The sequence below is a fragment of the Protopterus annectens genome, chromosome 13.part0, assembly GCF_019279795.1.
Source record: "Protopterus annectens isolate FY-2018-M chromosome 13.part0, PAN1.0, whole genome shotgun sequence".
In the NCBI taxonomy this organism is placed as follows: Eukaryota; Metazoa; Chordata; order Ceratodontiformes; family Protopteridae; genus Protopterus; species Protopterus annectens.
Window position 1 is genome coordinate 379304722 of NC_056747.1, and position 25844 is coordinate 379330565.

Below are 25844 nucleotides of genomic sequence, written 5' to 3' on the forward strand. Positions count from 1 at the left end.
ATCCTCCTTGAGGGTGCCTTCTCTGTTGAGTCTGAATGACCTTCCTGTGTTTGCGTGGGTTTCCTCCAGATGCTTCAGTTTTCTTCTACATTCCAAAGATGTGCAATAGGTGGATTTAACACTCCAAATTAGCCATAGGTGGTGAGTGTGTGGTATGGAAGAACTACCATGGCAGGGCTAGCCACCCAGCTGTGTAAACATTGGCTCTATATGATTGTCACTGTTGAAGTGACAGCCTGACCCCATGTGTGAAAAATAAGTGGTTGTGAATGGATGTATGGATTCAATTACAATGCATTGCATATTTATTCAAATGAATGTGAACAACATCACAACCCAACCATCAAAAAAAGAATACAAACATGTATAGTAGTTCTACTGTTTTAATCACTGTGTCTCCTGCATTGGATTATCAACTACAATAACCACATTTGCCAGAGATGATATCTGATCAACAAAGTACCTCATGCTACCACCGTTAGCCATCTTACTTAAGTACTGATGACACCCAAATAGGCTCTCTTCTACATACAACTGCAGACTGCAAGTGAGTGAGTATATTTTATATGCCATGCAGCTACAACCGTTTGAATTTTACAGCAGGAATAACTCAGTTCTAATCCTAGTATGTCCAAGCATAGCATGGTAATGGTGTTCCTAAGCAATATGGTTACAGTTAGCTCCAGTCTCTCTCCAGACAACATGATGAAGATAGCTAGCATATGTACTTGTTTTTTCACTTTGGTGAGATGGGTCTTTTAAATATATAGATCTGGCCCTTTGTGCTTTGGTTGCAGAAAAAAACTAGATTACTTCTCTGAGCTATTCTTGTGCTTAGTGTTAATTGATAATTGTTTCAGGCCAAATCTACACATTTCACTTTTATATAAATATGTTTGTATTTTAACATCCATGCAGTCTGTCATCTGTGCATCCATCCATTCTTCTATCCCTTTTCTAAACTGATTGTCCTAGTGTGGGTTACAGTAGTAGCCTACAGAACAAGATATACAAAACTTCCCTAACACTTGTAAGAGTCTCCAGATCATTTTGTGGGATCCCTAAATATTCCCATTCAAGTTGAGAGATGCAGTCTTAATAACAAATCATGTGTCTACTCACAGGCCACCATACAATGGGCCATGCCTCATTCACCTGCTGATGGAGGTGCCTCAGTGGTATGCTCACAAAGTACCCAAACTTTATCTACTTACTCTGCATGACTTGGAGGAACAGTAGCTACACTCTAATATCTACCAATATTGATGAGGTCCTCACTCTGACACAGAGAGTGAACCCAGCTAACTTATGAAGAAGCCTTATTTCTACCACTTGTATGGATGATGTCATCCTTTTGGTTACTACCCACAGCTTGTGATCATATGTGAGGTTAAAATACAGATGGACTAGTACATTGAGAGGTTTTCCTGAACTTGGGCCTCCATTTGCTGCCACACCTGCATACTGTCTCTGCTGCACTTAACTGATCAGTCTCCTAATCCCCTTCTTCTTTCACTCATATATATATATATATATATATATATATATATATATATATATATATATATATATATATATAGGACCACAAGATATGTCATCTTTTACACTTAATGTAGCTGTTTCTCCTCACCTGTAGACAGCAATGCTCTCTCTTTCTGGGAAATGACTATGAATTTGACTTGAAAGTGCTTATCTTCATCCTACCAGCTTCAGATTTATTAGCGAACCATTCAAATCTACAAGTGAGATTACAGTGATCCGAAATGACCATGACAACTTTAATGCAGCTACGCATCCTTTGTCTTGGTAACTCTTCAGACTTTGGCTGCAGCTTGATGTTACATCTGTGGGTATCACAAAGTAGAGACAAAGCAAAATACACTCTTGTTGGAGTGTTGTGCTCAATTTGAATGTAGTCATCTTAAGAGACTTAGATCATCTGTATTCGCACCCGGGCTTTAAAAAAGCCTTTAATCATTTTGCATTCAACGCACAATTAATGCTTAGAAAACCAAGGCTTTTTAACTTCTGTGGAAAGCCTAAATTTCTCAGTTTCAATGCTATCTGCCAGTTAGAGACTACCGAACCCAAGCTTTTTCAAATTAAGAATTAGAAAAATGAGATTGTTTAACTTCTGATGAAGGTGTGATGTTCTTAGTCTGGGTACCACCTACCAGTGAGAGACTATTGAATCCAGACTTTTCCAACACCATAGCTATCCATACACTGGTCATTTAAATGCATTCATTCCAGTGCCATGTTTCACAAACACCTTTCTTTCTTAATATGCAGCATCAATAGACAAATAAGTAAATAAATAATAGATAAATATGTTCAGCTACATTTACATATCTTGCCAACTGTGGACTTGATAAACATGGACTGTTACCATGCAGATAACATTTTCTGCTCTGTACCAAACTTGCAATTGCTCAGACTATGTCTAGTGAAATGACTGGAAGCACTACAGATCACTTGCTGAATTTTAGCATGATGACAGGGAATCTCAACAACCACTCATTACGGATGAGAAAGAAAAATGGGGAAAGGTTTCACACAGCTACAAGCAAAGTCATCATATTCTTCTGCAAGAGTTGGACCAAACAAATGCTTATTGTACTTATCATGGACCTAACCTCAGTGCCAAGAAATGCAGCCTAGCTTCTTTTATTAAATCTAGCATCACTCCAGCATAACATTTCATTTAAATTTGACTAATCATCAGGGACCTAGGTATGTATGCTGATTACAGACTGTCCTTTGACTTCTACTTCTCTGTGGTGGTTTACAAAACTTCTATCTTGCATAAGTAATCCTTCTTGGTAGCTCCTTGAGTTCCAAAGAAATTATAGTCCCACTTAATTCATTTATTATTAGAGACATCATTAAATATAATGTACCCATCAGCATGTATCTTGTTAAACACCTAAACCAGCTTGAGAGACCTCAACATTTACTCACCAAAAGGATACTAGGTCTCAGTATCCTTAGATACTCTGATAGATTAAAACCCTCTCCCCTACTCAGTGTCATGCAGACTCATGAGGGGTGATATCTATGCATCCTTCCATGCCTTGAACTCCTTCTTCTAAATAGAACCAGTGGTAAACAAAATACTAACTCTAGAGACCTAAACCTATATTACCATAGCAACAATACTAGATGGCATGACAGATAACCCAACATACCCTCATTTCTAGAATAGACTGCCCTTCCCTATCAAGGAGAGCACTTCCCTAATAACCTTTAAAACCAAGATGGTTTACTTGATGGGTATATTTAATGAAGGGCATTGTTAGTCTCCCACCAGTATTGGTAGATTGCGTAAAGATTATTTAAATTCACTTGTATTTAAGCCTTGTGTTCGTGCAGGCTTTAGCTTAGTTTACTGGAGCTTCTCTGAGGTTGGCAACTTTAGACAGAGACCTAGACTGCTCTGAAGGGTCATTTTAATCCTAGCCAATAACCTATGGCCAGAATCAAACTCTGTACCTTGCATTGTTGAGGTAAGGACCTTAACCATTATGCCAATCCCACCTCCTAAAGCCTGAGGTGTACTTTGTGTACTGTATTTAATTAATTTGCTGCTTCATTTCTACTATTTTTAATCTGCATGTGGACTTTACATTACTTGTGCATTGTATAGTACAAGCTAGTTTCAGAATTGCTGAATATAGACTGTTTGATATCACTAAAACCAGCCATCTTACATTATATCTGCACCCTTGTGGCAGAATTGTGTAGCCCCGGACCTATCTGAGATGGGGATTGCTGAAATAAGGTTCTGTTAAGGGCTTTCCTATTAGTAGATTGTGTAAAAACTGTTTAAATTTGCTTGTATTTAAGCCTTGCATTTGCATGTAGCTGCACACCGCTCAATGTGGGTTAGCAGGGCTTTATATAGACACTAACACCTAGAATCTCTTGTTTCCCTAGAATCCAATCAGTGAAACCCTCCCAAGCTTCCCTGCTGCTCTTTGGGCAACTCAGCCCCAGACTTCCGCACTACAGGCAACTCAGATGAGCACTGAGCAGCATTGCTCAACTTTTTATCCCTGATCTTTTATAGAATAAGTCCCTTTTTTTCCCAGAGCAATAGCTTATCTAATTTGCCCTCTGTTAAGCTAATACTTAGGAATTACTTGCTACTATGGACATTCAGTTTCCAACATTTCTCCAGCTAATCTGATTGATATGGGCATCCTGAGGCAATGTAGTAATTGTCTCATTTATATACTGACAACCACCTGCTCCTAAAGCAAACACAGTATGTGAGAGATGTAACTATGCCATGAAACTTGAATCAGTCCTCTCATGTAACAATAAGCAGACACAACTCATCTCTTACACAAGATAAAGTCAAGATACATAAACCCACATATGCGGAGGTACTCACCAAGAGCCTACCAAAAGACCAGAGACTTTCCAAGCACATACAACCCACACATACTAACACATGAACAGAACCCACCACTACACATAGCAACACATATATCAGTGTCTCTACAATTAAGCCCCTAAGGCAAAACACCTAAAAACCAAACTTCCTGGTCATAGGCAACTCAATAGTGAGATACACAGACGTTTCCCTCACCTCATCTATCTCATTTAAAGTAAAGATCAGACCTGACACCCCCACAGGAGCAAAAAAACTGAAACATTTCTCCAAAGCAAACTATAACCTTCTAAGCAATGGTATAAAATGCTTCAAAGCCCCTGCTAACACAGCCAACAATGACTCCTATACAGAGGAGTACACAAGCTCCCTATATAGCCACTTAAGCAAATGTATTGCCTTAGCTGTACCTTTCAGGACTAAAACAAGGTCTTCTCGAAAAACAAGCCACCGTGGTGGACTGTAAGTATAAATAAGTTATATAACAAAAGAAAGAAACTGATATCTAAGAACAAGAGGGAACTTACTCAGCAGAGGAAGATTACCCTCTCCACAACTTAAACAAGCAAATTGGAAACATTGATAAGTCCACTAAAGCTAGTTACAAGACTAAACTAGCATCCCTAGCTAAAGACAATCATAAGGCATCTATAGCTTCATCAGAAACCTAAAAGGCAATGCCCAGCTGTGTGCCGAACTTATAATGGACTGTACCACTCATACTGAACCTGAAGAAATTGCCAACCTGCTAGCTAACAGATTTGGCAATAACTTCACCCCCCCCCCATCCCCACCAGCCATAATCCATAGCATTCCTGACTCTAGCCCTCTACCGAGTATCTCCAAGGAACAGGTCATACAAGCACTCTCCAAGGACAAAACTACAGCCTCTATGGGGCAAGACAACATCCCAGGCTGTTTACTAAACAATCTAAAACAAGATCTAGTGAAATCACTTAGTACTCTGTTTAACCACAGCCTGAACACTGATTTTGTGCCAGCACAGTGTAGAAAAGCAACAGTAATCCCCTTGCACAATTGGGGTCCATCAACCAACTCTGAGAACTATAGACCCATTAGCCTGACCAGCCTTATCTGTAAGACTATGGAAGGAATCATCTTGAACCTTATCAACCAGGACATAGGCAACCTTCAAACTCTTAACCCAACACAGTTTGGTTTTGTCAAAGGCAGATCATGCTTATTAAACTGGGTGGACTTTGAGAATATCACCAAAGCCCTAGAGAAGGGGAAAGCAGTACATACCACCTATCTTTATTTAGCCAATGTGTTTGACACAATTTTCCACTCAGAGATCATAGAGAAAATCTCCCAGCTGGGGAATAACCAATACATAGATGGGTTGCCAACTGGCTCACCGATAGATACCAGTGGTGTACCACAAGGATCTGTACTAGGCCCTCTCATGTTTGGAATCTATTAGTCTGAAGTCCAGGCAAAAGTAGATGGCCTGTGGCTTACCAAGTTTGCAGATGACTGTAAACTGGGTGCAATCAGAGAGTCCCCCAACAATGTTAACATATTACAGAAGGGACTGACACAGACAACTTATTGGTGCCAAAACCACAGACTAAATCTAAATGCAAAAAAAAATGCTTCATTATCTCCTTTGGTAAAGAAGTAGCACCTGCTAATTAGGATATAGATAGTACCCCTCTAAGCAAAAACCCAGTGGTGCAGACTTGGGAACAGAAGTTGACAGCAATCTAAACTTTGATCACCATGTTTCCTTAGTGGTAAGGAAAGCTTTCTATACTTCTCATTTCATAAACAAAGGCATTGCACACAAGACCAAAGAGATTATAACTCTGCTGTACCCGACCCTTATCAGACCACTAATTGAGTACAATGCTCCCTTTTGTATGTACCTCACCAGACACCTACAGCAACTGGGAGATCACAGAGGTTTCTAACCAAGAAAATCCAGGGCCTCCAAAACATGACCTACATGGAAAGACTGAAAGCCCTGTCACTGTATTCTGTATCATACATGCTGCTGAGAGGGGACCTGTACCTGGCCTACAGAGCAGTATCTGACCATGCCCTAATGGAAATGCTGCACATCCACAAATCAAATGGGACAAGAGTCAATTACTCCAGGGATCTCAACCTAGCCTGTCACATTAACAGAACATGTGGGAGAGACAGATATATCTCCCAAAAACTGCCACTCCTCTGGAATAAGCTCCCACTTCAAGTGAAGCAGAGCTCCTCAATGACCCTATTTAACCTCAGACTTGACAATTGGATGGGTAACCATAGATTTACCCCATGGGGGCACCCATGTCCCTCATGGACATGGGCAGTCGGTGCTGATCATAGATAATGCCCTGCTAACAATGACTACCTAACTATGGTCAATTAAGGTACACAGGTTTTTTGCAAGGCTAGGCTTGTAAAGGCCCTAGGACCATTAGCCTAATAACCTCCAATGAACCTATGAACCTATAATGTGGCTGAGCTCCTTGATGGTCTACTTGGCTGTAAGCCTAGTAGGAATCTATGAACCTATGAAGAAGTAAATCACTGGCTTCCTCACTCAATTGAAACCCAAACCCCATGTGATGTTAATTCATGCTGGGTTCCGTATGCTGTCCAGGGTCTACTTCAGTTTACCAAAATAACAGATAACTGATACTTAAATCATCAAAACAACAACATTGAAACATCAGTGCAACGAAAGTTTATATTACCGGAATGCATAACAATGAACAACCATCTGCGGATGTTACACACCACTCCCAACACCCTAGACAACAACTTCAGTGTTTTTTTTCCTGAAAAGAATTATCAGCTGTGGATGTTACACAGCACTTGGAGCTTGTGAATGGAGATCACTGTACAGTGATGATCGGGAAATTTACCCTTTTCCCCACTGTAGTTTGATCTTGGAGTTGGTATATACAATTTGCAGTCGGTACATGGGGTATGTAGGGGGCTTGTCCCCCTGCAAAAATGTAAAAAATTTTGATTTTTGTTTTGAAATCATGTTTCACATGTGCAGTTGGTTGTTCGTGAAGCTGTTAACCTTTTCCACTATTTTCCCCTTCTATCTCAATTCTCAGTTTCTTCTGCTTTCCCCCATTTGCTGCCATTACAGCTGTCTTATCTGTACTCATTTTTGTTCCATTTGCCTTTAGTTTTGCAATCCATTCCCCTATTCTTTGCTGAAGTTCTTTCTCAGAATCGGGATGTAATGCCACATTGTCTGCATACAGCAACTTTGTTGACCTGTTCCTTCTGACCTGTTTGCTAATGTAGACCATCACCAGTAGGAACAGCAGTGGGCTCAGAGCTAAATCCTGATATATACCCAGTCCCACTCAGTACCCATCTGTGAGACCAAACACTGTTTGCACTTGATTCATTAGGTCCTTTTACAAACCTGCATTAATTCTACCAATGTCAAATCCCTGTCTTAAGGACTACGTACTTCAACCTATGACCTTAGGCCAGGTTCTTACACTAAGGATAACTACAAGTTTTTCTTTACCTATGTTAGGACTATAAAGAACCATACTCAGCAATGCACAGAATTTATCCTAAACAGGGCTATCCATGCTAGCCAGGCTAGTCTAGAATATCAACAGGCTTTCCACAAATAATTAACTTATGCATTACTTTCAGGCTGCACAATTCATTTTCCTACCACAGTTAATAATTCAAACTTCACCTTATATGGAACTCATAACAATGAATTCTGTATTTGTCAGTCCAAAATTTCTTTGGAAGATATATTTGTATGGAAATGCCAAGCTACACTTGCAGTTTTTGATTTATACACCATCAGTATGCTGTGCCCAGTATAAACTGCTAATGTATAAGTTTCATGTGTCAAGAGTGCACAGTTATCCTGAAGAATATAGACATTTGGGCAGTTACTGAGATATGGTTTAAAGCCATGGAGAGCACTCTGGTAGTGTAGGGCATCAATACCTTCCACATATTCAGAACAACTACTGTACAAGAAGGGACAGAAGGTGGAGGAGTCTTTACATTAAAAACAAAGACACTTCTAGGCTGGTCTATCAGTATGACATGCTAGAGCTTCTCCAAGTCCAAAATACCTTAGCAAAGTCCTATAAGCTGTACACCCCTCTATGACCCAGGAAAATCATACTCATGGGTGATTTTAACTATCTCAGTATAAACTGGGAATCATACATGACCCAATAATATATAGATCCAGAGACTTCTAGGCCCAACACCATACACATGGGCGACTTTAACTACCACAATATAAACTGGAAATCCTATATAATCCCTGATATACAGGTCCAGAGATTCATAGACTTTATAATTGCAAACACCTTGGACCAGTTAGTTTGTATACCCACTAGGGGCACAGGCATCCTTGACCTGTTCAAACATGGTGGAACATTGCATTCTCCCTAGTGTAATTTCATCTGTGGTCAGATCAGTCCATAAAGCTGTTTCCTTTGAAGTAAAGGTAAAACCAGTGACACAGGCTAACCCTTGAACTTGTAAGAATTATTCTAGGGCAAGCTTCCTACTGCTAAGTATCACCTTGGCAAAATTTCAAAGACCCCCTGACAAACCCTCGAGAACACCACTGCCTATGCAGAATCGTTCAGAGAAACCCTGTATAATCATACTAACAGCTGCACAGAGATAGCTGTACCTAGCAGGATTAGGTACAGAATCAACTCAAAAAACAACCACCATGGTGGAATCCCAACATCAATAGGTTGCACAAAAAAATGAAGACATTAATGGCAAAAATTAGGAGGTGTAATGCCCAGCAAGGTTAAACTTCCTCACCAAATTAAACAAGCAACTCCTGATAATCAAGTCCATCAAAGCCAAATTTGAGGTAAAAAAGGACAGTCATAAAGCTTTTTTCAGCTATGTCCATAACCTCCAAGGCAATACACAGCAAAGGACCAAGTTAATTGTAAATGGTACCAGCTATATGCAGCTAGAAGATAAATTGAAACTCCTGTCTGACAAAGTTAGCTTCAGTTTTACCCCCTCTCCCCAGCAGATGCCCATCAGTAAATACACACATCCTTAACCCCCCCATATCACTAGACAGCAGATACTCATGGTGCTGTCCAAGGCCAAGAGCACTGCATCAGTAGGTCCTGATAATATCCCAGGATGCCTCCTTAATAGCACGAAACGTGAGCAGTCGGGTCAACTGCAAACACTATTCAACAAGAGCATCCAAACAGGCTTCATGCCAAATGAATGGAGGACTGAAACAGTTATCCTGCAGAACAAGGTTGGGTCATTCACAGACCTGGGGAATTATTGACCCATAATCCTAACTAGTCTGATATTCAAAGCTATGAAGACAATAAGCATGGATATCCTAAATGATGACAATTGACTCAAAATCATTTCAGGTTTGTCAAGGGCAGGTCGTGCCTGGTCACCCTTTCCACTTCTTCAAGAAGGTCACCAAAGCAATGGACAAGGGCAAAATGGTACATACTGCCTACCTCAACATGGTCCACTCTGGCATCATAGAAGAGTTCACTAAACTAGGTATACGCTACTATATCACCTGATAGCTAGCCATCGGACTTACAGACTAATAGGATGGTTGCAGGTGGGGTTCCACTGGGCTCAGTGTTGGGTCCACACCTGTTTGGCATATATTTCTCTGAGGTCAAGGCTAACATCAAGGGACTCTGGCTGATGAAGTTGCAGATAATTGCAAATTGGGTGCAGTCATTGAATCCCCCCCAGACACAAATATCCTCCAAGAAGGCCTGACACAGACTAATAACTGATGCCAGAGTCATGGTCTAAAATTCAATGCCAAAAAGTGCATCATGATATCTTTCAGAAAAACAGCCACCTGAGCAAACTGCTACATTGATAATGCCCCCCTAAAAGTAGACACTATAGTCAAGGATTTGCTAATGCATGTAGACAGTGATTTTGCATTTACCCAACATGTATCTACTGTAATGAGGAAATCATTCTTTGTTGAACAACTTATAAGCAGGAGTCATAGGTTCATAGGTTCATAGGTAAGTACTAGGCTATCTGCCCAAGGGCATCTATAAGCCTAGCCAGAACGTGTTGGCTTTCCCCGCCCCCTTAGATTAGTTCCTTGTGCCTCAGTCCAGCAGAGCCATTAGTTTCCTGTGCCTCTGTCCAGCAGAGCCACTGCTGTGATCCCCGGGGTAAATTTTCTGTTTTCCATCCACTCGTCAAAGTTTCTCTTGAAAAGTGTTAGTGAGGGGCTCTGCCTAATGTAGATTGGAATCCTGTTCCAAAGCATGGGGAGTCTCTGGGACAGGAATCTATCCCTCCAGCATGTCCTATTTATCGTTGTGGTGAGGTTTAGATCCCTAGAGCGTGTGGCTCTTGGGGATTTGTTTTTTTTTTAGGTGGAGCATGTCCATCAGTTTTGGGTTGGACATGGTCTTGTATGTCAGGCAGCGATCACCTCTGTGTAAGCGGTATGCAACCGAGTACAGCTGGAGTGTCTTCAGTCGGGCTACATAGGGCATATGTTTGAGGCCAGTAATCCTCTTGGTGAGGTACATCTGTAGTCTTTCCAGCTGTTGCAGGTGTCTTGTAAGGTACATCACAAATGAGGCATTGTACTCTATGATGGGTCTGATGAGTGATGAGTAGACGGGCAGAATAACCTCTTTTGTTCTAGATGCGAACCCTTTTGTGATTAGGTGGGCCACATAGAAGAATTTTCTAACTACCCTGGCAATATGATTATCAAAGGAGAGATTACTATCTACTTGGGTTCCCAGATCCCTTATTACATTTTCTGTATTTAGAGGACTACCACGTATGTGGTAGTTCATGGGTACATTGTTTTTTCCAAAGGGGATGACTATGCACTTTTTTGCATTTAGCTTGAGGCCATGGTTTTGACACCAGGTATCCGTCTCAGTGAGGCCCTTCTGGAGGATGTCTGTATCAGCTGGAGAGTCAATTATAGCCCCCAGTTTGCAGTTGTCTGTGAACTTGGTCAGCCATAGTCCTCCTGTGCATGCCTGTACCTCTGAGAAGTATATACCGAACAGGAGGGGTCCCAGGATTGAGCCCTCGGGGACGCCACTTGTAACTGGTTTAGAGTCGGACCTAGAGCCTGCAACTCTCACCATGTGGGTTCTATCCTTGAGCCAATTGGCAATCCATCTTGTGACATAGGGGTTTATGTTCAGGCTGGTGAGCTTGTCTATAATACCAGACTGGGGATGGTGTCAAAAGCCTTTGAGAGGTCTAGGTAGGCTGTGTGGACCTCCTTTCCCTCATCTAAAGCCTTGATAACTGTCTCAAAAAAGTCCACCAGGTTTAGGAGGCATGATATGCCCTTAACAAAGCCAAACTGGGTAGGGTCCAATGTTTGAAGATTCCCAATGTCTCTGTTAATGAATTCCATGATGATGTGCTCCATAGCCTTGCAGACCAGGCTAGTCAGGCTTATAGGGCGATAGTTCCTGGGTCCATTGTGGCTCCACCTTTGTGGAGCGGGATCATTGTTGCTGTGCGCCACTCTACAGGTAAGTAGCCTGTAGAGAGGCTGAGTTTGAACAGTGTGTTTAGGTGAGGGGTTAGTTCATTTTGGAGCTTGTGTAAGACACAGCCTGGGACACAGTCTGGTCCCATTGAAGTTGTATTTCTGGCATTGGATAGGGCTGTTTTAACCTGTGTGTCAGTGATTGCTGGGAAACTACATTCTTCTGGTATGGTTATGGGCCCTTTAGGGGGTGAGAGGGGGGTGAAGTTTGCACTAAACCTGTCTGCCAGAATGTTGGCCATATCAGTCGGTTCAGTGTATTTTATGCCATTCTGCACTAACTCAGAGCAGATCTGAGAGTTTCCACTTAGGTTCTTGACATAGCTAAAGAACGCTTTGTGGTTATCTTTGGAGTCCTTGGCAATTTTTTTTTCGAAGCTAGCCTTAGATGATTTTATGAGGGATCATGGTTTCTTGCTGATAGTGATCAGGGATGTCTTTCCTTCTTCGGATTTTACTCTTTTCTGCACTAGTTTCCTCCTTCTATTGTTGATACCTCTCAACTTCTCAGTGCAAGAAATCTGGACAAAGCCAGAAATAATGGGGGGGGGGGGCAAAGGCCCAAAAATAGGGGCAGATTTTAAATATTGCTCCTACAAACTTAGGTACTTGTTAGAATAACAGGTTTTGCATTATTATATATTTTCTGAAGGACATGGTCTGAAACATAAATGTATGTCATTATTTAGTATTATTTACTGACTTCAACCCTCTATGCTTTGTTAGAAAACCACAAATTTTATGAGGAACAGACCAAAAATATGAGTCAAATATTTGGACAGTCTGCGAAAATCTGGACAGCTTAGAGGTTGTATGGCATCTGAATCCAATCATGTTATCTTTCTGTTGTACTCTGCTCTTATAAGACCAATCATTGAGTACAATACCCTTTCCATATGTACCTAGCTAGGCATATGCAGCAACTGGAGCATCCACAGAGATTCCTCACAAAAAGAATACCTGTTTTGGAAAACAAATAATATGGAGACTGCCACAAAGCATCGTCCTTATATTCAGTCTCCTACAGGCTGTGGAGAGGCAACCTAGGCCTGTCCTGCAAAGTATCCCCTGATACAGCCCAAACAGATCTGTTGTACATCTTAAAACAAATAACATCAGGAACACCGGATCCAGAGACCTAAACCTTGTCTGCAATATAAATAGGGCATGTTGAAGGGACAGGTATTGTTTCAAAGACTCCGCCTTCTCTGGAACAGGCTTCCCATCCATGTGAAGCAGAGTTTATCCCTGCACTTATTCAAGTGAAACTTGTATTAGTGGATGGAGAAATGTAAATATACCCCTAGTCTGGCATCTGTGTCTCTTCTAGATAGATGAAGTTTGTAAGTGCTTGGTCACCCATGCCCAAGTATTAGCAACAAAATCAAATTTTATTGGGAAGTATGGCTGGGCTTAAAAAGGCCCCTGGGGTCAATAGCACAATATTCTACTATGATACTAGGATAAAGAACATAGACACTGCAACTTAAAGGGAATAAACAAGAATTTCAGAGATTCATTTAAATTAGGTAATCTGGACTGGGACTTTCAGTACACTAAAAAGGATGTGACCATTTGTAATTTTAGAGGTCTCAGTACTAGCATTAACATTTCAATTATGTGAAATGAAACTCTTCAAGATGTACTTAATAAGACTACATTCAATTAAGTGAATCAAAAATAGAAAAAAATAGGCCATTACATTTTGGAGGACTTTGGCCCCACCACCCTCACACTTAATATACTAATTCTGAGGCTGACCGAACTCAAACAGAATGGGAGTTTTGCAAATAAACCAAACCTCCTCATGTCGCCATTCCTGCACACCCATTATAGTTAACAAAAATCTATTCATTAAGTGCTGACTTGAAATATTTAAATCTGCACATTGGAAGTCTGATGAACAAAGAATTATCAAACAACATTCCAGCAATCAATTGCAAACCAGTTTTAGCTAGTGAGAACTTCTGACAGATCATTACATTATCCTGCATATTATTACAAATATTAGATGTCATGGCTGAACTATAAAAGTCATAAAAGAATGATGTTCTTTGTAGTTTGGAGAAGTAGTTGAGTTTATTTTTGTGGGTGATTCTTTTAGTTAGATTTCAAGCAATATTTATATTGTAATATAATCTGAAGCAATAATCCACAGGTCCATATACACGGGACCTTGAGAAAAAGTTGTCTTGCAAAATTCCTAGTTCACAAACTGCTGGTTCTGGTACATGTTGACTATTGTAAATCAGGCTTATGGCTAGTTACTCTTTCTTACAATACATTTGTTTGAATGTCAGTGAATTAATTGTGAAATATTCCAACAGCTTAGCTGTTTCTGGGGAACTGCAACAAGGCAATATATCAATTTCACTGAGTCACTCCTTACTGATATCACAAGCACGTTTTTCAGATAAACATATTTTGAGTTAATATTCCTTCCTCCACCAAAAAGTCTAAAATATGTTGTATACGTAAACTCATATAGACAAATATAAAATTAATTTCCTCATTTTTAATTTAGTTATTATATTAAAAAGAAAGATAAAAAGTTTTCTTCACCATATAATTAGATTAATCTAAAATAAAGCCTACTCATACTTTATTTGATCAGGTACATTCTCTAGGTTCCTCTTTTCAGTAGTAAACTGGGAGCACTAACTGGTTCATAGGTTCATAGATAGGTATTAGGCTATTGGCACAAGCGCCTTAGTAAGCCTAGCCAACAAGGTTCCCTGGCTTACACCACCCAATAAAGATATTTTCCTGTGCCCCTGTCGAGCAGAGCCACAGAAGTGATCCCCGGGGTGTATTTCCTATTTCCCATCCACTCATCAAATTTTTCTTGAAGAGTGCTAATGAGGAACTTTGCTTGACATAGACGGGTAGCTTGTTCCAGAGTATAGGAAGTCTCTGGGACAAGAATCTATCCCTCCAGCATGTCCTGTTTATTGTGGTGACAAGGTTTAGGTCCCTAGAGCGTGTAGCTCGGAGGGATTGAGATTTCTTTAGGTGTAGCATGTCCAACAGCTCTGGGTTTAATGTAGCTTTATTATGTTAGGCAGAGATCTCGGAATAGGTGATATGCTGCAGAGTAAAGCTGGAGTTATTTTGAGACGGTCAACGTAGGGCATCTGTTTGAGGCCAGTAATCCTCTTTGTGAGGTACTTCTGTGGCCTTTCCAGCTCTTGCAGATGTCTTGTGAGGTACACTCCAAAAGGAGCGTTGTACTTTATAATGGGTCTAATGAGTGCAGAGTAGAGGGGAACAATGACTTCTTTTTTCCTGGATGAGAACCCTTTTGTGATGAAGTGTGCCACATAGAAGGATTTCCTGACTACTGTAACAATGTGATTATCAAAGGAGAGACTACTGTCCACCTGGGTCCCAAGGTCTCTTATCATACATTCGGCATTAAGTAGACTGCCGTTTATGTGGTAGTTCATGGGTACAGAGTTTTTACCAAAGGGGATGACAGTGCACCTTTTGGCATTGAGCTTGAGGCCATGCCTCTGACACCAGGCATCTGTCTCAGTGAGGCCCTTCTGTAGGATGTCCACATTATTTGGGGACTTGACTATGGCTCCTAGTTCGCAGTTATCTACGAACTTTGTTAGCCAGAGACCTTCTGTGTTAGACTGTACTTTAGAGAAGTAGATACCAAACAGGAGAGGTCCCAGGATTGAACCCTATGGTACTTCACTTGTCACTGGTTTGAAGTCAGATTTGGAGTCTGCAACTTTTACAGTGTGGTGAGCCAGTTGGCAACCCATCTTGTGATGTAGGGATTTGTACCTAGTTTAGTGAGTTTAGCTATAATTCCAGAATGGGGGATGGTGTTGAAAGCCTTGCCGAGGTCAAGATAGGCCGTGTGAACCACCTTACCCTCATCTACGGCTTTGGTGACTGCCTCAAAGAAGTTGACCAGGTTCAGAAGTCATGATCTGCCTTTCACAAACCCGAACTGGGTGGGGTCCAGAGTTTAGAGGTCACCAATGTCTTATTTATGAGTTCCATGATAATATGTTCCATGGCCTTGCAGACCAGGCTTGTCAGGCTAATAGGGAATTGTTCCCAGGATCAGTGGTGGCTCCCCCTTTGTGGAGTGGGATAACTGGTGCTGTGCACCATTCAGTGGGCACACATTCTGACATGAGACTATGACTGAACATGGTGCTTAGGCGGGGAGCCAGTTCGTTCTGAAGTTCATGTAAAACGCAGCCTGGGATGTTGTCCAATCCCATGGATGCTGTGTTTTTGGTTTTAGAGAATGCAGCTTTTGCCTGCATAGATGTGATTACAGGGACACTGCATTCTTTCTCTATAGATATGGGCCCTTTAGAGGGTGAGAGGGGGATAAAGTTAGCACTGAACCTATCTGCCAGGATGTTGGCAATATCAGTTGGTTTTGTAATTTTCGTGCCATTGTGCTGTAACTCAGAGCAGATCTGGGTGTTGCCATTGAGATTCTTGACATAGCTATAGAATGTTTTGTGGTTGCCCTTAGAATCAGTGGTGATTTTGTTTTCATAGCTAGCTTTGGAGGATCTTATAAGGGATCGCTGCTTCTTACTGAGGCTGACCAGGGAGCTCCTCTACTCATGGGATTTTACTCTCTTTTGCAACAGTTTCTTCCTTCTGTTGTACAGTTTGTTTATGGCAGGGGACCGCCAGATTGGCTTCCTTTTTTTGGAGGATAGCGTCTTGGTTCTGTTTGGGATAGCATGATCCATGCACTTGTGTAAATGCCTATAGAGTGAATTTGTGTAGGATTCCGCAGTTGTAACTGTAATGTCCATCTGCATGGGTGTCATGAAGTTCATCACTTCTGTCTTAAGAAGTATGATGTTGGCTTTGGAGAAATTTTTTACTGTGGTTTCCTTAATGGTGGGTGGTGGCGGGATGCGGATATCTAGGGTGATTAGCTTATGGTCAGATCTGACCAATGAGGAGTTGATTTCAGATGTGGAACACCAGTCACTCATGCTGGTAATGACTAAGTCTAGGACATTGTTGCCCCTGGTGGGAGTGTGGATAAGTTGATCTAGGGCATTGGAATTTATGAATTCCAGAAAGCGCTGAGCAAAGGAGTTGGTACATGAATAGTTTTCCCAGTTAATGGTGGTGTAGTTGAAATTGACCATTATTAGGGTGTTTAGTTGAACCCTAATATTTTCCAGTATATCAAGAAAAGAGGAGTGAGAATCCTGGGGCATGGTGGGGGATCTATAGCAAGCTACAATTTGGATTTCAGTTTTGCCCTGAGTTAGTTGCACTTGGATAATCTTGGATGCATTATGCTGTGCAACTAGTCTGGAGGTGTGGATATCCTTAATGAATATGGACACACCTCTGCCTTTGGTGTTCTGGTCCTGGTTAGATGGCTGAAACATGTGGTATGAGTTATAGCCTGATAATGCAGGGGTGCTCTCTAGAGCCTTGAACCAAGTCTCAGTCACTGCACAGATATTGATGTTCTCCATTTTAAGAAGTGCCTTGAGTGAGTGCATTTTGAGATTTAGACTTCTAGCATTGAGTAGCATTACCCTCAGTTTTTGATTGGCTGTTCCTGTTATGGTGCTGAATTTGTCATTTGAACCTTGTCTAAAAAAGGCACTATAGAGGCGGCAAGCCACTTAGCCAGTATCCAGAATTCAAGGGGCGACAGGTGCAGGCCATTTCTGGCAAAGCATCGTGGTCTGTCGACCATGTCGTCCCAGACAGACAGATACTGGATCCCCTTAGAATGACACTAGAAGCTTAGCCAATTGTTGAAGTCAATCATTTTGTCCTTGTACTATGGTATCATTCTGGGTGATGGCAGGATGCTACTCAGGGCTAGGGTCATACCTGCCTGGCCTACAAGATCGGAGAGCTCTTCCATATCTCTTTTCATGTAGTCCAAGGAGGTATGTCTCAGGTCATTCACACCAACAAGGATAATGACAGAGTCATATTTATACTTGTTGTAGAGTGACCTGAGTGCGTGGGTTATGTGGTGGATCCTGGCACCCGACAGGCAGCTGACAGCAACCTACTCCATGTTTAGCCTGGTGAGTGGGACATCAGTGTGCCTGACTATAGAGTCAACTATGACTAGTGTGTTGGGTACATTGGTTTGCCTTATGGGCTGTGGTTTATTGGCACACTGAGTCTGTGGGCTATGTGTCATTTGGGTTGTGTTGGGGAGTGGAGGTTGCTTGTGTTTCTGCTTTGGAGGTCTCTGTTGCTTGAGCAGATTATTATTGAAAGCCTCTGTGAATATTTTTGTGTTTCTATGTGTGGATTTTGGTGGTGTAGGTTTAGTGGGACTATGTGATGAGTGTGGTGTGGTGCAAATGTTTACCTTCTCCTCTTGACTGTCAAGTTCAGCCTTTGTTGGAGAGAGCTTTACCTCCAGTTTGGCTAGATAAGTGCATCTCTCACAGGTTATGGTGTTGGGTGGCAGGAAGAGAGGGTTATCTGTGTACATGAGGCAATTGCTACAGACTTAGCCAGATGAATACAGAAGTCAAACAGACCCAGGACTAAGCTTACAACCAGTTCCTTGCCTTATTTGAAATGAACTACAATTTCTGTGTGATCTTTACTATTTTTATCATATCAATAACAGAGCGTTCATTACTCACAGAAACAGGCGTGGCCTACATACCAGAAAGTGACTGTAATTTATACGGGTCTATATTATAACATCAAAGTCTTACAACTTCGAATGTTATAATATTGAACCAAGTAGAGCAAACTCTGGAAATAGCGAAGCTGCAGAGCACCGAATACTTTCCTAGGGAAAGTATTCGGTGGGCCATTTCTGCAGCTTCACTATTTCCTTGACTGTGGAACGAAGGTTACGGACCGGGTTAAGGTAAGTGTGCGAACGAAGGTGAGTGTGCGATTAGGCACGGGTTAGGTGAGTTAGGGTTAGGGCATGGGTCAGATAAGTGTGCGATTGTGTGGATGTGAGGGTTAGGGTGGGGTAGGTGAGTTAGGGTTAGGGAGCGGGTAAGGTGAGTGTGCGATAGTGACAGACCTTAGGGTTAGGGTTGGGTTAAGGTAAGTGGTTAGCTAAGTGGTGTATGTATGGTTTAGTGTAGGGTTTTGTGAAGTGTGTGTGTGTGTGTGTGTGTGTGTGTGTGTGTGTGTGTGTGTGTGTGTGTGTGTGTGTGTGTGTGTGTGTGTGTGTATTATTTATTTTGGTGTCCTTGTGTTGTGTGTATGTTTGACGGGACAGTGAATTTTTTCCCTGGGAAAAAATTTGCTATTCTGACTGTTCGGTTTTCTGGTGTTTCGCTCTACTGAGTTTGATATTATAACATTCGAAGTAGTAAGAATTCGATGTTATAATATAGACCCAATTTATTCTGTCTGCCCTGCTTTCCTAGAAACAATGATAAACTAAGCTTGGATGTAAAGATTTCAGCAAAGTACTCACTGCATTCTCATACTGATAAGTCAGATTTTTGTCTCGATTGTATTCTAAACTTGTCCAAAACTGCTGCTTGTAGCAATTTGAAGGCTGCTTCATGCTACAGATGTGGTTTAGAACTTTGGCTGCTGTTTTTTTTTCTTGTTTACTATCAAAATGTAGAAAGTCACAATTTTTTTGAATCACTTAAAAGTGACTCAGTAGGTTGAATTTTGCAATGTCGTATTGACAAAATGCCGAAAGTGGATAAAGCAATGTTCAACATTCTAACATGTTCGAAACCTCCAACACTAATTAAAATTGTAGCCTGCAATGTACTGTACTGCTGCACTAAAACAACATGTTAATTTATTTTTTTTAAATGACAATAGTGTAAAACTACTTTAGATTATTAATTAGAATCATTAACAGAGACATTGGGAACCTCCAAACACTAAACCCTACCCATTTCGGCTTTGTTAAGGGCAGATCATGCTTCCTAAGCCTGATGGACTTTTTTGAGACAGTTACCAAGGCTATAGACGAGAGAAAGGTGGTACACACAGCCTACTTAGACCTCACAAAGGCCTTCAACACCATTCCCCATTCTGGTATTATAGACAAGCTAACCAGCCTGAACATAACCCCCTACGTCACAAGATGGGTTGCCAAATGGCTCACGGACAGAACGCACATGGTGAGAGTTGCGGCAGCTAGGTCCAACTCTAAACTGGTTACAAGTGGTGTTCCCCAGGGCTCAGTCCTAGGAACCCTCCTGTTCAGCATATACTTCTCAGAGGTACAGGTAAGCACAGGAGGACTATGGCTGACCAAGTTCGCAGACGACTGCAAACTAGGGGCTATAATTGGCTCTCCGGCTGACACAGACATCCTCCAAAAGGCTCTCACTGGGATGGATACCTGGTGTAAAAATCATGGCCTCAAGCTAAATGCCAAAAAGTACATAGTCATCCCCTTTGGAAAAAAACAAAGTACCCACAAACTACCACATAGGTGGTAGTCCCCTAAATAAGGAAGACGTAATAAGGGATCTGGGGACCCAAGTAAATAATAATTTCACCTTTGATAATCACATTGCCAGAGTGGTTAGAAAAGCCTTCTACGTGGCCCACCTAATCACAAAAGGGTTCACATCCAGATCAAAAGAGATCATTGTGCCCCTCTACTCATCACTCCTCAGACTCATCATAGAGTACAACGCCCCATTTGGGATGTACCTTACAAGGCACCTGCAACAGCTGGGAAGACCCCAGAAGTACCTCACCAAGAGGATCACTGGCCTCAAACAGATGCCCTATGCAGCTCTACTGAAGATACTCCAGCTGTACTCGGTTGCATACCACCTACTCAGAGGTGATCTTTGCCTTACATACAAGGCCATGTCCAACCCAGAATTGATGGACATGTTCCACCTAAAGAAAACCTTATCCCCTCGAGCCACATGCTCTAGGTCTCTAAACCTCACCACAACAATAAACAGGACATGCTGGAGGGATAGATTCCTGTCCCAGAGATTTCCTATGCTTTGGAACAAGATTCCAATCTACATTAGGCAGAGCTCCTCGTTAACACTCTTCAAAAGAAACGTTGACGAGTGAATGGGAAACAGAAAGTTTACCCCGGGGATCACTTTAGTGGCTCTGCTGGACAGGGGCACAGGGAACTAATCTAAGGTGGCAGCGAAAGCCAACACATTCTGGTTAGGCTTATAAATTCCTTCGGGTAGATAGCCTAGTACCTACCTATGAACATATGAACCTATAAGATGTTTGCATTTATATTTTTGCAGGGGGGAAGCCCAGCTGTACCCTCCACATCCCCTGCACAATAAATATACCAACTCTGAGATCGCACTACAGTAATGATAAGGGCAAACTTCTTGATACACACTGTATTGCATTCAACAATCAAAACATTGACCTCTGAAAATGCTATTACACAACACCGAATCCTCTCTTGACTTTCGGTTTACTTTATTTGGAGTATCTTGGTTTGCGATTTTGTTCCACTCAATCAAATGATTCCGCATATGTGGAATCCGACGAAATGTCATTCCACATTTTGATAGTAAACCATTTATCCCATTTTCAGTGCCAGCCTTACAAGCTGTTTGTGCAGAAATAATGGTTATTAATTAATTAATTCATTCATTCATTCTCTTATACCCAGCTTATCCAGTTTAGGGGCAAAGGAGGAGATGAAACTCATCCCAGTACTCAGTGGGTGCATGGCAGAGAAGGCAGTTGTGGATGAGACTCCAGTCCCTTGTAGACAGACACACACACACACACACACACACACACACACACACACACACACACACACGCGCACACACGCGCACACACACGCACACACATACATGCATGCACGTGCACACACACACATACACACACACGCGCACACACACACAGACACACACACACACACACACACACACACACACACACACACACACACACACACACACACACACACACACAAACACATTTAGTGTGTAGTGTCACCAATTCATTGATGGGATGTGTTTTATTTTTGATGTAGGAAAAAACATAGCACCTGGTGACAAAACATGAAAACGTGGAAAATACATGCAGACTTTACACAGAAGGAAGCTTTTCTAGAACTTAATTGGGGAATCAAGCAATGTGAAGCAACAGTGCTAATAACTGTGCCAGTGTGCATCCCCACATAGGATCATAGGAGGTTACTAGTCTATTGACCTGGAGGTCATTTCAAAACTAGCTGTTTCATCCCAAGGTAATACCATAGATACTCTAGTCAATACCCAAGACTGTATTTAGTAATGACTCCATGTCCAGGAGGGTTGCGATCGCTATCCCTGATATGAATTTACATCCACTCATCCAGGTTCTTTTTGAACATTGTCATAGAAGTACCCTGCTTCAAATGAATTGTCAGCCTATTTAAAGACACGGCAGTTGCTGGGAGACAAATCTGTCCCTCCAGCACATGCTATTCAAGTCACAGGCCATATTTGGGTCCCTGGAATGGGTAGCTGTAGTCCCATTTGATTTATGTGTGTGCAGCAAATTCAATAGGTTTGGGTGGGAGATTGCTCTGTAAGCCAGGCATAAGTCTCCCCTAATAAGTCTATAAAATACTGTGTATAGCAACAGGGACTTTAGTCAGTCTGTGTAAGGCATGTGCTAGAGTCCCTTTATCTACAGGGCTAGTATGACCTTTTATTCTATTTACTTCCTCACTAGATTTCTTACTCTATAGACATTACTGTAGACTTCAACGTTGCCTGCCTAAGGACAATACTTACGATAACAATTAGGGGCTACAGTTCATTCTAGAGTTATATTGCACACTTCCCAGCCTAAGAACAATACTTATGATAACATTTAGGGGCCACAGTGCTCATTTAAGGAGAGCTCTATTGCTAGGCATGACAGATTGGGGCCAAGGGTTCTACAGGAGATGGAATCACAAGAAATTCAGGTCGAAATTCGGGGGTTGGACACATATGACAATGTTCCAGAAGAAGATGACAGGACTGTATTTGAATAACTATGAAAGTCAAGGTGCAGATATTCTGAAGTTGAAATGTTTGGTGCACTGTTTATGTAGAATTCTCACACAACTGTTAACGCATTACTTAGAACTGTTGTCCAATAACAGAAAATTATGAAATAAATATCAATTTGAGTACATGAATAAATGTTAATTTTTGTACATGAATAAATGTCGATTGGTGTTCATTAATAAATGTCGATTTTTGTACATGAATAAATGAATAAAGGTAGATTGTTGGACGGTGTGGGTAAATAAGGCATCCCCTGATAATAAGCCCTAATGCGTATTTTGACGGGGGAAAGAGTATAAGACCCGGTCTTATTTTTGGGGAAATACAGTACTTAGTAAGCATGACTATTAGCTTTCATGATAACCCTACTACCCTGGCTTAGATATCTATTTTCATTAAACTTACACAGACTACAGACATGGAGACTCTATAAATCAAATCAAATCTGCAGCATTACAGTCAAGGCCTATTGCCTTAATCATCATATCACATTACTAGATGGCTTCAGTATAATTTTAACCACCATTTCATGCAAATAGTCAACCACAGAATTACATTAACCGCCATTACATACTAATTGCTAGCCGCACTATTACTTAAACCAGAATTCCATACTGCCAGCCCACAATGTTTTTGCCATAATTGATATGACTACAGCATCACTGTATTCAGTACTGCCAGATTGGAACAGTATTGCCTTAGCTGGTATTTTAATATAACTTAATGGCCATCCTTGCTACTAGCCCATCATGGCTCTATCTCATCCAACACTATTTGCCTAGGGCAGTGTTATCTAACTTCTATACAGTACTGCTATGCCACCAAAGTATTGCCTGCAATGTTATTCCCTACATTTCATATATTTGTTAAAGTTTTACAAACTCATCACAACAAATAAAACAATAAACAGATTTGTTAAGAACAACAATGGGAAACTGATATACAAACTTATCTAAGATTAGGTTAAAATACAATTTAATCCACAAAGGGCTGCCAATCATTTACCTTAATTATAACTGACAGTTGGCACCTTGTGAAGAAATGTACCACCTAGACAGATATGCAGCATCCACAGTATGGAAAACAGCTTAGAACTCCTAGGCCCAGAGCAAACAATGGAAAACCACCAGAAAAAAAGTGAGAAATCAAGTCAGACCTAGGGGAAGATAAGGAGAAACAAAAGAAAATAGAATATGAGTAATAACTATAAAACAACTGCCCATCAAAAAGATAATACACAAGTAAAACCTGGCAGCATGCCAAATACCCACCTCTAAATACATTTCCCAGTGAAAGGCCTATAAGATATGCCAAATAAATATTTCAAGTCAGCTAAAAGCCTCACCAGTATTACCTCCCTATGCCAATTTAAAAAAAGGCTAAATCACCATTTCAAGTCACACTGGCTTTGCCAATGCTCAAACCCAGATTAACTCTTCCTCAGCTAGCAAATTTCTTTCTTTTTCAGGTCTAACCAAATAATTATCCTATGGACCTTTCTCTCAACTGGCCCACCCCAGATTTTCCTTGTGAATCTTTTAATGTTGTTCTTAATTGAAAATCTTTTAAACTATGCTATACTGACAGCCTAGAAAGAGAAAAAGTATGTCGCAGCCTGTGTCTCTTATTCACAATTGTTTTTATAAAATTAATACTTAATGGTGTCTCCTCTTCTGTTTAATTTAACAAAGGAGAAAATATGTACTCTATGTAACATGTATGTAATTTTCTGACTATGTGGAGCTTTTCTCCCCTGGCCTCCGCTGAAAATGGACATGTATCCAGACGGACCATCCCGGTCAACAAATGTAAAAAAAAAATCTCAGTTAGAGCGTCTTCTGTGTGGAGACGTGTGAATGGGCATACCTTCGTTGAAGGTTGTGTGTCAGGGCTGGCAACTCGGCACATAAAAATTTACCGCCAATCGTTAGCAGACCAGAGTTCCGCTGTGGCAACTCCTAACCGGGAAAAGACACAACAACATATATATATATATATATATATATATATATATATATATATATATATATATATATATATATATAGACGGACAGGGCAAAAATATATGGAAACATCAGGGACATTCTGCAAAATGTTGGACAACTGAGAGGTATGGAAGGCATTGGTACCACAAACTCATTTGCTTAAATTAGGTCTAAAATGGCTGCGCACTATTTCTGTGTTAAAGTAAGCAGTACTTTGTGGATTAACAATCAGTGTGTCCATAAAGCTTAAAACTATGTTGGTTGAGAATCGGTGAGACTATACAGCCCTAGCATTGCATAAAACTGTTATTATTGTCTGAATTAGAAGTTTGATTTGGAAGTCCTCTGGCCTGTGGATCTGCATTTTTTACATTAAAACTTTATTATCCAGAGTTCAACATTCTGTTGGCAGGATGCATTGCAACTGACTCAGTGTTTACAGTGAGACAGCAGAAAAGAAGCTGGTGATGAGAATAATGTCCAGGATGGTATTCCTAGGTTTGGAGAATACATATGACAATGTCCCAAGAAAGGTAATTCAGGCAGTCCTACAACAGGATAAAGTCCCAGAAACATTGGTAGAGTTAGTACAGGATATGTACAAGGATCCAGTGACATAAGCATGAACAGTTCGGGTATGGGGGGGGGGGGCATGTTCCCAGTGGGAGTGAGTTGGTATCAGTCTTCAGCTCTTTACTCATTTCTGTTCATACTAGTGACAGACTACATCATCACACAGGGCAAAGAGGACAGAGTTACAGTTGCAGGGTTTCAGCAAGTAATCAAGGCAAATGGCTGTGGCTTCAGTAAGGGAAACTCCACTTGCTACCACCGGTCTATAAGGTACTTTACTCTGAAGAAACCCACAGAATGATGGGTGAAAGCGCTCAGTATGTCTTTGATGTAATAAACATCTGGTGTATCTTTTGGCAGTGTTGTGGATTTTTTTT